The sequence below is a fragment of the Acanthisitta chloris genome, unplaced genomic scaffold, assembly GCF_000695815.1.
Source record: "Acanthisitta chloris isolate BGI_N310 unplaced genomic scaffold, ASM69581v1 scaffold18493, whole genome shotgun sequence".
NCBI lineage: Eukaryota > Metazoa > Chordata > Aves > Passeriformes > Acanthisittidae > Acanthisitta > Acanthisitta chloris.
The window spans coordinates 68,798-75,286 of NW_008664479.1; positions in this window are offsets into that span (position 1 = coordinate 68,798).

The window sequence follows — 6,489 nt, forward strand, 5'->3', positions numbered from 1 at the left end:
ATTGAGTGGCTGCAAACTCCTTTGTCTCCCTCTGTTCCCTCTGCTGCCCCAGTGGTCACCTCAGCTCTGCTGAAACCCAAGGATTAGCCACAGATCAGAGCAAGCCTGCATAACAATAAACATTCCCCATTCTGAGGCAATTTGCAGACCTTCTGCGCATCTACTTTCCTGATGTTTGACATTGGGTAGGGAACTTCAAGTACTTTGTGTCTTGTGGAGTATCCAGGGAAATACAATAATCAGAAGTTGATCGTGAGCGTTTGCTTAGCAGAAACCACAATTTGACACAGACTGTCACTTCTGGGCTCTCAATAACATCATGCTGAGGCCTGCTGCTAGGGAAGCCATTTGTGTCAGGAGCTCCTTTTAGCCTGGGTCTGGTGTAAGAGCAATGGGAATGTTGTGAACATGGTTGCTTGGTTGGGAGAAGACCCTTGTCCCTTTGTAACCTTTCACTGGCTCAGTAAAGGGGCCCTTGAGCAGCAAGGCTCCTGGACCCAGTGCCCTAACTCCATGCTATGCTGGGTGGACGGGATCAGTACAAAATACACAAACACGGAGTTAAAAGCAAATAAGCTTACTTTTACTGTATTTGTCAAAGCAGCCTAAGCAAGGTAATAAACTTATTAACATAATGCACTTAATCATTGGTTTAAGGTAGCAAAAGATTAAGCAAGGTGACTAAGCAAGGCAATGCACCTGATCATTATTACAAAGAATTAATGATAGTGATTAAGAAAGATACATAACCAACTGCCTTAATACTTCACCATCATGCAGAGCTGTAGCCACTGGGAGCCCTGGGTGCAGTGAGGGTTTGGAGAATCCCTCCCAGCAATTGGGCAGTCCTGTTCAGTGTCTCCACTGGTGGGTGAGGTCTCTAAAGTGTCTGTGACTGGGCTCCAACTCTGATACACTTTAACAGACAAAACTATTAATCCTTCTCTGCAATATATGAAGTGCCTTGTATCCTTGTACCGCTTGGGCAATGGGCCTGGCCAGCTCCATATTCAGGCAGTACAAGCCTGTCATCCTTTATTCTGTGTCCACCTTCTTTACTTTACTTTACAATTGGTCAATCCACTGTTAACACACCAATCAGGTGTATGATCGTGCACCTTGCATGCCAATTTCAAGCTGCCTACTACTAGTATCCGTGAGAGTTCACACAAAGGTCAACTCAGGCTCAGGCCTCACAACAGGCCTTAGCATTGCCATAACACCTTCTCTCTCCCGTATCTTTCCTTCTAGGCATCACTGGAAAAGATGATTCCAGGCCCGGCAAAACTACTGGTCTTAGGAGATCTCTGAGTAACACCCCTGCCACGGCTCAGTAGTGTGCCAGCTGTTCGTGTCTTGCTGAAGCCAGAGAACTAGAAAGCAAGCAGGATTTTTAATCTTGTACTTCAGATTCTTCCTTTGTGATAATTTGGCCAAGCTTTCTCTCCTGTTGTGTGCTGGCTTGCTTACCCCAACCATCTAAATGGGGACTTTGATGAAGAAATGGCAAATGCCTTGTTGGAGGGATACCTTTCACAGTTTGTAGTACACATTTTGTGAGGATATTAATTTTTCTTAATAATACTTGCATCGCCTGGTGCCTTGCCACAGACAGCAATAGTTCAACAGGAAGGTAGTGTTGACTCTGCAGGATACAGGAAAGGAAACCCCTTGACATGGCTAATTGCTGAACTTGTATATCATACCAGCTCTGACAGACTGATGGAGCAGTCCCAAGAGTTTAAGTTTTGCTCAGTTGCCCATAGGGATTGCATCTGAAAGACAACCTTTGAGTCCTTTCTTTACTGTTACAGAAAGAAAAACTTTTCTGGCATTTCTAGCTTTCCAGTGCTACTGCTCCAGTGGTTAGTAACTTTGGATGCTTTAGAGAAAAGTTCACACTCTGATGTCTTGGGGATTGATTCTGCAATTTTTGTCTTAACATGATCAGCTCAGGGCCAGCTTGCTTTTGGCCTGGTGGCCCTGACAGCAACTCGGAGTGCACAGTGCTTAAAAGCTTAGTCTCAGCCACTGGATTTCATCCTTCAGCGTGTCTAAAGAGCCAGGTTACACAAAAGTTGCTTCCTTACAGAGCCTCAGGATTCAGTGTAAATTAGTTGTACCTTCAGTGCATAACGTGTGTGTGGGGTCCTCTAGTGTTGCAGCTATGCAAACAGAAGCTCGTGATACTGTTTAGTTTGGAGAGACAGCAGTAGCCAGTCAGTTGAGATTCTTGCTGGCTGCTCTCAAGTCTCACATTGTTTGCAGATTTGTGCTTTTGGTATCAGAGCTGGTCTTGCTAAATTCTGAGGCATTGAGGGTATTTCCAATATCCAGTTGCAAACAGTGAAATCCTGGTGGTATTTTCCATCTCCTGGATGCTCTGCCTGCCTATTAAAGGGACAAAGTGGATATTTCAGTTCTCTCTGACAGGATGTAAAATTGGCTAGCTTCAGTGTTTAATATTTAAACAGAACATAATTGGCTTTAAATTTATGGTGGTGCATAGCAGAAACCCATGAAATGGCAGTATATATTGAGCTCATTTATTATCCTTTCATCAGAGTTCTGTTCCCTTGGCAAGTATTTATTTAACACATGAAAATGTATGCAGCAGTAAGGGGAAGGGCTGAATGGAGAGAAGATAGGGAAAAAAGGGTTTTTCCTTCTAGGCCATTTTGTCCAGTCCACCCAGTTTAATAGTGATCAGAATCCTGATCCCATTAATTCTGCTTAGTAGTGATCCCAGTCCTGGTCCTAATTCTCTGTGGTGTCTGATTTGCCCTAAGGGTAGCTTCTTGTATATGGAGCTTGGTGGTCATGGCAGAAAACTGCATCAAAGGTAATCCCTGTGCCTCTGCTACCAAATAGCAGGGAAATCAAGGGCTAACTGGATTAGATCACAGGGACTGACCTACATCCTATGCTGTAGGGTAAGCCATACTGCCAGACATGGGAAGAGTTAGACTCCCTACTCCTGCTGTGTGGACAAATCCAGGGGGGACATGATACATGCAAATCTGTAACTGTTGCTGCTTACATGAGAAGGTGCAACTGGTGTTCCTCTGCATTCAGGTGAGAGAGCTGGTGCTCTTCAGTGGGCACACAAGTGCAGCTGTACTTCAAAGGTCACTCCAGTAGCAGACCAAAATATTTTACTGACTTCTGTACCTGATTTTCAGGTGAACTGGCAGATTCATCACTCTGCTTGCAAGGCTATACTGCCTATTTAACCCCTGTTACCTGGGAGCAATAGCTGTTACAGTGTGAGACTGGAACTTCAGCTTCTCCTAAATGGATTAGGGATCACATCTGCAAGAGACTTGAGCATTTCCTGTGACATCAGTCAGACCTTTCTCAGCTGGTGGCATGGAGTAGGGGTGGAAACTGCCTCAGCTAGATAGTAAACCCATTTGCTTTAGGTCAGCAGTATTCCTCTGGGACATGCATGCAAAGTACTTCTCTTAAAAAAAAAAAAAATCTAGTCTTTGCTACCTCTTAATATTCTGTTGGGAAACCATAGTAGAAAATACATCTCCATAAAAATTTAAGTGTTCAAGGAGAACAAGCAGAATTCCACACTATTAGGAGCTACTCTGAGTATAGTTGAAGTCCCAATCCATAGATTCAGTTTCCATGTTTCTACAGAGACTTAGAATGGAAGCAAATGCCTATGGAAGGTGGGCAGAATTCCAGCCACCTTCAGGGAGCCAGGATCTCATACTAGATTACTTGGATTGTCTTTTTTGAAATGACAAACACTTTTTATTTCCCATATAGTTAGGTACTCTGTGTAGCCAAATCCTACCTCTAAGCAAATGCATTTTAAGTGTTTTTAAGCTCAGGCAGTTTGAGTCTGACTTGGCCAAAAATCAGGTTATTGAAGCTGGTGAAAACACAGCAAACGAATGAGGTTTATTATCTAGGAAAGTTTGGAAGTTTCTCATAAATGGTTTTGGTGAAGGCATAAAGAGTCTTGGCAATTGGCAAATTAGCCTTGGAGTTTGTTTTAAATAAAGGTATTAAACCCAAGCCCCTCAGGCTTCTGCTTTGCCTCCTCCTTGTGCAACACCCTCAGCACACGTTTGGGTATCACTGGACAAGGTGAGTGGCTCTTGATCTGAATTGAAGGTTTGGGGATTATAAAACAAGATTTGGTCATTCAGGAGCACCCACAGATCAATGTGAAAGCAAGAAACAATGAGCATGAGGAATCGCACATGGAGGAAAACAGACAGGCCCTGGAGCCCATATGACAGTACCCTGATTCCATCCTCTTGGATATCTTGCAGACTTGATTGGAACACAAGCCAATTCTGCTTCATGTGTACATCCAGAAGTCTCCACAGTCAAATCCATTTGTCCTCCACGTTGTTCTGTGAGCCACAGCTTTTCACAGAATTTATTCTGTTCCTATGCATTGCTTCTTCAGTTCATCTGACAGCTTTCCTAACTAGTCCCAGGTTTTGGATCTGTGGGCCAGAAGACGAGGCAGAAGCAAATCTGAAATACACCAAGAATATCATCATGGAGCTCCTGCTGCTGCCCACAGCATTCTGCTCGCCGTGGTGTGGGCAGAGATGCAGGTGAGCTGATGGACCACTAGTTGCTACAGGAATTCAGCTAGTTAAAAGATAATATGGCAAACAGACAAGTTGGAATTAGTCTTTTTGTTGTACTCTGGATGCCCAGGACTGGCCAGCTGGAAGCTCCTGTCCTCCTGACTTCTCCACCAAGCCTTCCTGAAGGGGTCTGAGTTTCCATGCAGTAGAACACTAAACCTTGACCCCTGCAGAACTTTTCCTTCCAAGATTTTCCCCACAATTCAGTTTGTGAAAGAGTAGGGGAATTCACTGCACACAAATTACCAGCAGTACTGAGAATACACTGAAAGTTATCCAGAAAATGCAAATGATGGGGAAAAGTACCATCAAATTAGATTTTAATGTAAATAGTTTTAATTATATTTCAATGCTTAAAACACAGAAACACTTGAATTAATTTACATCATAATGCTTCTGCTAAATTATACATATACTTCCAAGAACGGTGAGAGATGCTAGGGAACTAAAAGAATACTCCAGTACAAGCCCAGCAGATACCCATAATATTCTTTTAGTCTTATTATCTGTACTTCTTTGATCTAAGGGCAGTCATCACAGGACAAAGCCTACCATCACAGAAAGAATGGATAAAGAGAATTCCTCTGTTGGTGTGTTTGTTGCACAAGATTTACCTCAGTATTAGCATGGAACAAGGTGCCTGTTTTTGCACCTGAGCTGGCAGCTGCACTGCTGGGCACTGCAGCATGTGGAGCTGGGTGAAGAGCACAAAGTAGGCTGTTGGACTGAGGAAACAGCTCAGCTTACACTTGACATTTGTTGAGTTTAAAACAACCAATGAAGTTCCAATCCTCAGAGTTCTAGGGGAAATGATGTGATTCAGGACAGCCATGTGCCCCTGTTGCCCCTTGCATCCCTGTTCTGTGCCAGCTGCTGATGGGAGAAATTGGATGTCTCAGTGGCTGGCTGCTCTCAGTGAGCACTTGGAGATGGTAAGTTTGTGTGTACTTGTTTTTCCACTGGTCATGTAGGAATAACCTCTGGGAAGACCCACGGACAGAGTCCAAATTCTAAGCAACTAATCTGATTACTCTGCGTATTTGTACCCATGCACCTTCCCTCCAACAGTATCCTTGGAAGCAAACACCAGCAGCCTGGGCATGCCTCCTGCCAGATCTCCTGGCTATGAGGGATAAGCTGTTTTCCGTACTCCTAGCCCAAATATACTCCCAGAACTCCCTAGTTTTAAAAAGAAAGCAAGATACTGGAAAATTAAAGCAACTTATCCCTGCAAAGCTGCCATGAGGGAAGCTGTGTCAGTGAAGGAGGGAGGGCTGGTAGGGAGCTGTGCCCTGCAGCAGTCAGTGGCACATGCCCAGCAAAGAGTCTGCATTTAATGAATGCAGAAAAACAATCACAGTGGGAAAGGAAAGAAATATTTGTGAGAACAAAAACTAACTGGCAGGTCCAAACTTGCAACAAAGCACATGATACCTGAATTTCCACTCTGAAACATCCACTTGCATAAAGCTTTAGATCTGCAGTCAAATTTTGGCTTACCATGATTCCCTTTTGACTGGTGCTGTGGATGGAATAAGATCTGGATGCCAAATGCATGTCCTGCAGAAAGACCAGGAGGTGATCATTGCAGGGCTGGGCACTGGTGCTGGCCCTGGGCCACCGTGCTGTCTGCAGCACTCAGGGCTGGAGCCCACCACAAGGCTCTGCAGAGGACAGACCCCCATACTGCACTGCCACATGCCAAGGTGGATAGAGACCCCTTTGTACTCTCTTCCTCCTGCAGTCCTGAAGGATGGGCAGGCAGAGAGATGATTCAGGGCTACAGGGAAACTCCTGGCTTACCTGTCTAGTCCCACCTACCTGTTACTAGCAGGTGACATGAGCAGAGGCTAACACAAAGCTCTGT